Here is a 10,782-nt window from a genome sequence, read left to right on the forward strand (position 1 = left end):
AGGCGGCGCGGGCGCCGCTCGCGGACGGACGGAGGGGCTGGCGCTCGCGCCGCGCTGTCTGCCTGGCGCCCGGGTCTCTGGTCCGGGCCGGTTCTGCGGCGCCGCGACAGCGAGACCAGTTCCAGTACTTTGCCCACAACTTCGCGCGCGCAGCCCGGCGATTAGCAGGAGCAGCGGGGCGAGGGGCGGGGAAGGGGCGGGGCCTGCGTGTGGGGCGGGGCCACGTGGCGGGGGCGCGGAGTGACCGCCACCCTTACCAATCAGGAGCCTCTCCTGAAAAGGAGGTGGGGCAATGGCCTGGGAAGCTGCGGGCAGAGTTAGTGCAGCCTCGGGAGATTTGGGACCCAATCTAAGGACAGGTAGGGAGGCTGGAGGGTGGTGAGAGCCGCAGCAAGGCCAGGCGTAGGACACTCGGTGGCCCAGCGTTCTGCGCCAGGAAAGCGAGAAATAAGGGCCGCGCCGGAGGGGCTACTTTAAGAAGGTTCCAAAGGACACTCGTAGCCGAACAGGCCGGGTGATCTTGGCCTCTTAGAAAAGTCAGATTGCTGCAGGGAGACCGAGAACCGGGAAGAGACGCGGTGATAGGAGCGTGTCATCGAGGGACAGAATGGTGTGGGCCGCTCTAGAACTTGCCATGCAGATTCGTGCCCGGGGCCCCAGGGGAGGACTAGAGGAAAGTGGTCGCGCTGTGCCTGCAGTCCCGTGCAGGGGTGGCGCGGGGGCACTGTAGTTGCAATTAAAACCCAGAAGCTCCTGGTTAGAGAAAGAGGTCCGTCCCACTTGCCTGTCCACCGGCTCCTCCTACCTCCTTTGAGGCTCCACCCCTAGATTAAATGCAAGCCACTGATAGCTTGGGGTCACCTTAGTGACTGGAAATGCGTTGGGTGCAGCAGGTGGGAAGAGGATGAGCACCTGCTGAGTGCACTCTCTTCAGCTTTGCCGGCCGCATTTCATTCATCCGCTGAGGCCCAGTTTCTGGCCTGTCTACCAGAGCCAAAGCAGAACAAACCGATGGTCATGCTGGCCGCACTGGCCCGCGAAGAGGTGTGTTGAAGATTGCAAATTGAATGACTCAGAGGTTCCTAAGTCACAACACACGCAACACACATACACATGCACGCACACCTGATGCACACGTGTCTAGCAGGCATATAAACCATCCATCCTGAACTCAGAGTGGCACCTTGCCCAGCCCAGGCCCGGCTGCCTGAACCACTCACAGTTTTCCCACCTTTCCTTCTCTTTTCATCAATTTCCCTGAGAGAGAGGCTCGATCTGTCCCCACCTTCACCCCAACTCATGCTATTTTCCCTCCTTCTTTCAATTTCTCTGGCTCCATCTGCACCACATCATCCTCTTTTGTCAGCAATAGTTTTACTGCAGGAGACAAGCCTTAAATCATACAAATTTATTTGCGTGGGGTCTAATTTTTTTATTTTTTTATTTTTGCAGCACTAAGACTTGAACCCAAGGACGCTCCACCACTGAGCTACATCCCCTGCCCTTTTATATTTTATTTTGAGACAAGTTCTCCCTAACTTGGTCAGGCAAGGCTCTAACTTGTCATTCTCCTGCCTCAATCTCCAGAGTAGCTAGGATTCTAGGACCTTTTTGTTTAAACTATCATCCTGTTCTTGGCTTTTTCTCGTTTCTTCCAAATACCTCCTGTGTGTGTGTGTGTGTGTGTGTGTTCCTCCTCTTACATGAGGCTGTTAATTGGACAGGAAGAGAGATTTATTCATATTCAGATTGTGCCTTGCCTTCAAGAAAAAGAGGAATCTTACTGTGTCTTTTCATAGTTTCATTTCCTCTTCTCCTAAATAAGCTTCCAGGCTCTCCAGCTCCTACAATCAAAAGGGAAAAAGTGGAAACCCACGCAGAGCTAATTATTCTTCAAAAGGCTTGTTAATGTCCTAAAATTAGCTTTCTCCTCAGAGTTTAATTTTAAAGAAACAATCTGAATGTCTACTAGAGGAAGATCAGTGGTTCCATAGTAAGAATTTCTAGAGCTCCTCTTCTTTGAACTGTTGAAATAATATTATCTTCATAGACATGCCCACAGTAGTAAGAATTTTTTGCAGTGGTCCCAGTGTTTTTAATTTCTGAAATTCCAAATAGATGAGCATGTGCTGCTTGGGTTTACATGTTTTAATAGTAAAAGAAGCTGAACGTAGTGGAGTGTAGATGGAGAACTCAGCAGGCCCCTAGAATCTGACTACCTCACTTCCTGTCTTGGTATGACTACTTCTTGATTCTGAAATCAGGATTACCTTTCCTACTCTAAAAATGGAAATAGTAATTGTATCTACTGGGCTGCAGGAGTTTGATCATCTCTCTGAAAACAACTGCCATAGAGCCTAGGACCAAGTTCTCAAGCTCAGGACTATGAGAGCTAGGAGCAGATCATCCTTTGTTGTGAGTGGCTGTCGTGTACATTTAGCCACATTTCTGCCCCCTCCCCACCATAGGCAAGGAACACCCTCTCATCCCCCACTGTAGCAACAAAAAGTCTCCAGACTTTTGTCCTCTGAAGGACAAAATTACCTCTGGCTTAAAACTACTAGCCCAGCACATAGCAAATACCCACAAATTAGGAGGTAGTGTGATGAAGTACTTAAGGATAGGGGCTTTTACAGTGTGAACCTCAGGCAAATTTCGCTTCCCTAAACCTCATCAGTAAAGAGAATCATAATAATGCCAACTTCTTAAAATTGTCTCAAGAGTAAACACTGTGTAAAAGCAATTTGTCAATGCCTGGTACATAGTAAGTTTAAACATGAGCTTCTATTCTCATTTTTATCCTGTGTGGAAAAGGAATTGGCTAGGTGAGGGATGGCATAGCTTGGCTTATTTGCTGTTATTTTGTTCTCTGCCTATGGCAGACAGCTTATTAAGTCAAGGCTCACTTTCTCACTGAGTTCAGATAGGGCTTCAGAACCCTTCTTAACATAGTGCTCCAGAAGGCCACTTCAGTAGATCTGTAAGAGGATGATGAGTGCCACTTCAGGACTAGAGGACCTTAAAGACCCCGAACCCCCCAGAATATTCTGGAACTATGATTACATATGAAAAGAAACTATAGTTCATCACTTCATCAGTCCCTTTTATAGAGGCATGGGGGACCAAAGCCCAGAGACTTCCAACATCTTCAACATAATCATGTAGCCCAAAAGCTGGATCTCCTTCCTTCTAAGCAGCCTTTTTTATGCCATATCCATTGCCTCGGGGAAGTGGAGAAAACCTTTGTCTGGAGCAGTGCCATCCTTCCAATTCTGTACCCTCCCACTCATCTCCCTCCTCACTTTTAGCTAGAAAAATGAATCAAACTATTCTGTAGCATAGGAACAACCTCGTAGCAGTCTTTCAAAAGTGTTAGCTCATGACAAGGACTGTGCGAGAATTCAATTCCTTGATTAAATATAAACTGACTACCACCTTTGTGTGAGGGACCATTCCTAGCAGGCATTTTAAAAGATATAAAGATGAGGGCTGGGGATTTAAGTCAGTGGTAGAGTGCTTGCAAGGCAACCACAAGGCCCTGGGCTTGGTCCTCAGCACCCCCAAAAAAGATAAAAAGATGAATCAGTGGGTGTTCCTGCCTTCTTTGCTTTTTACAGTTTCATCTTTGGGGTTGATCAAACATGGATAAAAATAACTTCAGTACAAGCTAAAAAGTGGAAAAGTCCTATGAGTGGTACCAAAAACATGTTCAGAAAAGAGAAAAATTATTTTAAGAATTCAGAGGAAAGACTCACTTCCTGCATGTTTTGTTGACATTTCTAACTTTTGATCAAAAATGAGTATTTATTACAGTAAAGTTATCCTTATACAGGAAGTTCACACATTGTTAGGTTTCCTAGTTTGGATACAGTTCCTGCTTAATGTAAATAGATACTATCAGTGCAACAAAAGGCAACAGCTCATTCTAATTCTAAATGAGTCATTTTTTATCAGATGTTTAATATTTCTAGGATGTTCTAGATTGGTCACCTTTAGGAACAACAGAATGGTTTTCTTCCAAGCATTTGAGAGTCAGTCTTAAAAAGTATGTTATACTATAGAAGTATGCATGTTTAAAAACAAAAGGACGTAACAGTCATGTAAGGATATCAATGTCATAGACATTAAACCATGAAACGGTATTTCCTTCAAGACTGAACTACCTCAGGAATCGCCCTAAGCATTTCATTACCTTTATAAACTCTAGAGGCTGCCAAGTGTTGAGATAGGCGCTGGGAGGATGGTAATACAGCCTGTATTATTATCTGCTGTAAATACTAAGTACAATAACAGCCCACCTATAGTAGCCATTTATGTGCCAGGAACTACCAAATGGGACTGCTAAGGTTGCTGCTGCTTCTGCCCTATCAGGAGTCTATCTCTTAAATCACAAAAATTTGGCAGAACTGACAGGACCACATCTCTTCTGTTCTAAACAATACCAGCAAAATGTATGCCTCAAATCCTGTTGCTCTCCTTCATAATCTCATTTCTAAATGTGTGTTTTACATAAATGCATCTGACCATACATTTTAGACCATATCTGGCAATCTTGCTGCAAGGGTGATTTACAGCAAATCAAGTTATAAATCTGGCTGCAATTCTTACCTTTCCAGCCTCTATGCTGCAGGAGGGAACGCTAAGGGAAGTTGGGTTAGAAGTTGAGCCAGCCAAGCCGTAGTATCTCCCATATCTTTTCCTCCAATGCTCCAACAAATATATTGGCAGAAAAAGGTTTTATATATCTGGTTTTGGGGTGTTTCAGTTTTTATGGAGTGACTCAGGAGACCTAGTTCATCACGAATCTCTCTGTATTTCCCTATCTGTATCCACACAAGCCACCATCACTTCTTGCCTGGAAAACTGTAGCAGATCAGGAGCTCTTTACCCTCCTATTAGCCATTCTCTACACTGAAGTCAGAATGAGTTTTTAAAAACCCAAATCTGGTGATAAAACGCTTCCACAGTTTTTCATCACTGTTAGAGTAAAGACAAAACCACTTCCATCATCTCAGTGTTGCATGTGGTCTGGCACCCACCAGCTGTGTCCTGTGTCACTTTTTCCACATCGGCTGCCTGCAGGAGTTTATTCCTTCCTCGTACAGGGCCCTGGTATCTGCTTTGCCTCTCCATGCAGAATATGCTGTTGTTCCTTCTCTTCATTTAGTTAATGTTGACTCATCCTTTAGCTCTCATTCAGTTATCTCTTACTCCAGGAAGTCCTCCTTGACTTTCATGATCTGGTCCACTCAGCCAATCATTACACTGATTAAAACTGTGAGGGTTTTTTGTGTTTTAGAAGTTATTTATTGCTTAGCACTTATCACTTTTATGATTAGGCTTATTCTTATGATCTTTATGATTACTTTCTGTCTCCTAATTAGATTGTAGGTGCCATAAGTTCAAGACCACAAATGTGTTCAATCTCCCAGCACCTGTCTCAACACTTAGCAGCTCCTAAGCCTTCAAATATTTATTGAAAGAATAAAGGCAATCCCCACAGATGACTTGAGTGGTGAGTAGTGTAGGAGGGGGGGCCCGTCCTGGGCCCAGAAGGCAGTAACCGCTTAGTGCCAAGGTCCTAGAGACGATCTCATAGCAACTTGAAATCAGAGAGGCTGTCTCCTGTGAAGTGCCCAAGTCACCCAGCCCACAAGTTAACTATTGTTTCTTTTATCCTCCTTCCCCTTTAATAGACCTCCCTATTCCTTAGAATGTGCACATCAATTCCGTCAAATATATCAAGAGAAACTTGACAGATGGGCTTTGTTTGGCTGTTTCCACTATGTGAGAACCTCATTCCCATAGACCTTTCCCTACTGACAGAGATGAAAACTATAAATCCTCCAAGGATGGATGGATAGACAGGTGGATGGATAGAGATATATATATATATCTATATCTCCTTTTCTAAGTGGGTTTTTTGCCTTTGTGTTAGTGTCTTCATTTCTCCACAGTTCACTTAGGACTCACATCATGTGGTTTTATCAAAAGAAAGTGCCCTGTTCCTGAAACTTGTTACTTACACACAATTCCCTACTGATCCACAGCAGCTGGCATAGCACAATAAGATGAAGTTCACACTTCAGGAAAGAGATTGTAACTCTCTTGCTCTGGCTTTTGCAGACAAAGAAATGAACTGAATTTTTTGGAAACAAAAATTGTCTGTGAAGAGTGTGCAATTGGTATAAAGCATGTTAATACCTACAGTTCCTTCTTTCCCAGAGAAGTACAATTTACTCGAACTGAGAAACGGGGAGAAAATCTGATTCTGAAAGAATAAAGTTCCAGTGTTTGCTTTGCATCACTATTTTGTGTAAAAACAACCTTATGACAAAATAATAACAAAACAATAGCAAAACCAAAAAACAGTAGAAGCTAAAGAAAGGGAATAAAATTACCTATAATGCTCCTTACAAAAAGAATTATTTTCATTCTTCAGTGTTTCCATCTAGCATTTTTTCATGTGGTTGTAATTTTAGGGCAAGTATACACAAATTCTATTTTTGATATTACATATTTTTTCCTGATTGCTGCTCCAGAACTGTGAATAGAGTATTGTGAATTTACAAAGATGATAATTTTGAAGACTATGAAAAATATGTACAATATCAATTAAACTTGTACTTTCAGAGAAAAAAACTGAATTTTGAATATAGACAACTAGATTTAAGTGCTACCTTATCCATGTAGTAGTTCTTTCTTCCTGGGCAAGTAACTTCATCTTTATAAATTTTTGCTTCTTTATTTTTAAAATGAACTTCATAGTCACTGTTTCATAGTTACTAAAGGAGTTGAAAAAAAAAGTTGAAAGTAGTAATATCAGATCTTCAAGAAAAGGAAAGTACTTTACAAATTTATTTTTGAATAATTTCCTTTTAATAAGCTTCCCTTTCCCAAAGAAATCTAATTGATCTCTACTTTAATCCTGTTACAATGAAGCATCTATCTTGCCACTAGTTTCTTCTCAGGAAATTCTCAGAGAGTTGCTGATTTAGAAGATATGGCATATCTATGTGTCTAAAAACTGTCTTCCTCAAGCCTGGTGTCAGGTGACATGGCTGTTATGATTTTGGAGACTGTCATTCTCACCTAGGATCTCCCACATTACATAGCCACATCTCTAAGGGATGAATATAACAATTATACACGGAGTTAATAAGAGTCAAAGAACTTGCCTGTTTATCCCATAAACTGAACCATTCTTCCTCAATTAGTATGGTGGCTGAGCAACCACTTCGTGACTCAGAGTAAACAGGAAATCATAACAAGTCCATGTGCTGAAGGAGCCTGAGCTCTGGAAGGCTGAACCTCCAGCACCGGATTGACCACCTGTGTTTAACAGTTTAAGCTTGGAATGTGCCTGAAATATTATCAGCTATTACTTCAAGGAACTCAAGGCGAGGGGTTCCCTGATACCTATAGTCAACTCAGGGTCGAAAGGAGACCCAAAAGGTTTGACTCTTATGTGTGCTATCATAGTTGTTTCCAGAGGTTCAATCTGTCATAGTGGATATTTGCCTTTGAAAGTGACATCTTTAAGTATGAATGAGCATGTGCCTCAATTCTGAACAGTGAGACATGAAGATACCTCTACTAGAAGCTTCAGAATAACTTGTCTCCTAAGTATCCTGAATTCAGAATAGTATTAGTATGAAACAACTTACATAACACAAGCATTATCTTGTGGTATCTTATGTGACTTAAAATGCTCCATATTATATTACAGTTCCTTCTCAATATAAACTCCTGATTCTTTTGGATGTACTCCCTTTACATAAAAGGTATTCCATAAATTATTTGTTGAGCAAATGTATATTTTCCTTGAAACTACTATTTAGTTCATTTGACAAGGTAGTGCAATTGTATTTCCATTGTCTGCTAGGATGATTTGACTGCAAATGAGACAAATTTAATTAAAAACTTCTCAAACAAGAGGATATATTATCTCACACACCAAGAAGTCTTCCATAGCAGAAGTGCAAATATGTCAGCAAAAAAAAACAATGTTCTCTCTTCCTGCTCTTCTAAGCTCTGCTAAGGGGGCTTCCTCTTCAGTCTGGATCTGATACAGATGCAGCAGTTACTGAGATCATATCCAGAAAACCATCCTATCCAGAGACAGAAAGGAATATCCCTTCCTTGAGTCATGTTCTGTAAGTCAAGCAGTCTCTCTCAGAAGACCCCAGCTGGGTTATGATTAATTTCTTTGGTCAGGATTGGAGTACCTGTCCTTTCACACTTAAAATGAGGCAAGACAAAATTTCTACCATGACTGAAAAATGAAATAAAACAAAAAAAACTGGGGTTCAATTGGCAAATGCAGAAGGGAGGCAGGTATGCAGTACAAAGCACATTGTTTGCACAAACACTTTGCACATTGCACAAAGCAATGTTTTGTTGGGAAATGTGTAGTTAACACTGAGAGAGCTGGTATGGAGCCCTTCCTAGGGCTGTTCAAAATACACCCAAGGCATGTGTAATGGTTTGGATGTGGTTCATATATGGGAAGCTTGGTCCCCAATGTGGCTATGTGAAGAGAGGTGGGAACTTCAAAAGGTATAGCCTTTTGTAAGGTCCTTGTATCTTTAGGAGCATACCCTGGAAGCAATTAATGGGGTTCTTGTAGGATCTCACTTAATCTTCCAATACTGCTGTCTGGCTTTCTGTCTCACCATCTGATCATTTTCTTTTCTATGTATTCCCACCATGATGTCATCTGCCATGATGTGATACAACCAAGGAGGTCTTTGTTGGAGCTTCCACCATGCAGTTTGGACTTTTAACCTCCAAAATTGTGAGCTAAATAAAATTCTTTCTTCATAAAGTAGCCATCCTCAAGTATTTCATTATAGTAATGGAAAATGGACTAATACAACATATCAGTGAGACCTTGGCCAAATCAAATAATAATGACTGCATATATCTACTATTTTTTTGTTTTAAAATTGTAACAACATATTTTACATAATGTATTCAAAATGTTATCATTTCCAGCATGTAACAAATTAAAATACATTTTTTAATTTTTAAATTTTTTGGTGCTAGGGATTTTTAACGCAGGGCCTTGTGCATGTTAAGCATACAACTCTACTACTGAACTACATCCTCCTCCACCTTAAAACATTATGTACTTTGAATGTTAAGTCTTTGAAACCCAATGTGTACTTTTGCTTATAATGCATCTCAGTTAGGGCTAGCTACATGTATTTCAAGTGCTCAGTAGTCACATGTGTCTGTTTGCTACCACACAGGTCAATGAGATGATTCACTGTGTTTTTTAAAGGACCCTGACTCTTCAGTGGAATATGTCATTTTGACAACCATCTTACCACTTCTCCTTTCCTCCCATCCGTGTCACCGTCATCATGAAATGTAAATCAACATGATCATGCATTCTTAACAACTTGCTCAGTCCACTGATGCCTTTACTGATGGGGAGAGAAATCATACTTCCAAAAAATGTTCATACTGGAGAAATGGAGACTTCATATTTTGAGAAAACATGCAGAGATATCCAGTGGCATGGCAAGGACTTTGGAAAAAATGGCACAGAAAGTACTGCCCCTAATTTGGAAAGTGGGTCTCTGACGTAGGGAGGAAGTAGAAGGCAAAATGGTGACCACAAGAAGATCAAGAGAAGATAACTATATAATGCCGACAAGATTTACAAACGACACTGTTAGGTTTATTTATTTTTTTATTTTATTTTAAAGAGTAAAAGAAGGATAACATAGTAATGGGGGGCTTACCGAATTACAGACAAAGTGGTAGGAAATTATCAGTGGTTGTTGTTTTACTTATTGTTATCTACAAGATAGTTTCTCAGGAAAACAAATGGACAAATAATAGTGAGCTACAGACAAAAGTGGTAGGTTATTATTAAAACAATGGTTTTGGTTTTTTTGTTGTTGTTGTTGTTTTCCGGTACCAGGAATTGAACTCACTACCTCACACTTGCCAGGCAAGCACTGTGCAGCTGAGCTAAATCCCCACCCCGACACTGTTAGGTTTAAATCAATTTCTAGTAGAACATATGACTTTTCTTTTTTTTCTGTACCTAGCAAAATTTATTTTTTTAATTAACTAAGTTTATTGCTACACTGTAGATATGCATAATGATCATATTCATTGGAGGAAAAAAGAATCAAGATGATTTGTTTTTCTTAAAGAAAAAACTTGCTTACATACATTTTAAATTTTTTAAATTTTTGGTGCCGGGGATTGAATTCTTGGGCATGTTAAGTGTACAACTCTACCACTGAACTACATCCTTCCCTACCACAGATTTTTTTAGAATTCAACAAATCCTGTGATCTATATGTATGGCAACATGATTTAGTGAAACAACCATGAGCTTTGAAGCCAGAAGAACCTGGACTTTAGAAAGTGCCTCTCCACTTTAGGCAAAGTTCTATTTTTTTGTACCCCAGGGACACTGGGCCAATGTCTGAAGACATTTTTGTTATTTAGCTAGGGTAGGGGATACATGTAACTGTAGACACTACTGGCATGTACTAGAAGTGTTGTTTTTAAATATCCTATAATGCACAAGACACCAACTCACCAAAAAAGTTACCTGGCTCAAAATGTCAACAGCGCCCACGTCAAGAGACCCTAGTTTAAAGACTGGTGGCACCACCAGCCAGATACATTGACCTTGAGCTTAATCTATCTTAATGTCACTCAACCTTCCCATCTGAAAATGGGGAGAATAATACATGTTTTATATTCTTGACACTGGAAATCAAGATAAAGACAGTGAAGTTCACACATGTTGTT

General features: G+C 40.9%; 1 protein-coding gene and 1 long non-coding RNA gene across 2 annotated transcripts in view; one reads left to right on the forward strand and one right to left on the reverse strand.

Annotated features, from left to right (window-relative positions):
- Positions 1–175, reverse strand: part of Osbpl3 (oxysterol binding protein-like 3) — a gene marked incomplete in the record, with an annotated part of 164,511 nt that extends 164,336 nt beyond the window's left edge. Inside the window, 1 exon segment of the mRNA XM_013510601.1 lies at positions 1–175.
- Positions 176–304: 129 nt separating this feature from the next.
- Positions 305–9,722, forward strand: LOC106147769. The gene is made up of 3 exons (XR_001232720.1): positions 305–359; positions 8,744–8,797; positions 9,255–9,722. It is a non-coding gene; the product is annotated as an uncharacterized LOC106147769 (long non-coding RNA).
- The last annotated feature ends 1,060 nt before the right edge of the window (positions 9,723–10,782 follow it).

Source organism: Chinchilla lanigera, unplaced genomic scaffold, assembly GCF_000276665.1.
Source record: "Chinchilla lanigera isolate Chin_1 unplaced genomic scaffold, ChiLan1.0 scaffold00009, whole genome shotgun sequence".
In the NCBI taxonomy this organism is placed as follows: Eukaryota; Metazoa; Chordata; class Mammalia; order Rodentia; family Chinchillidae; genus Chinchilla; species Chinchilla lanigera.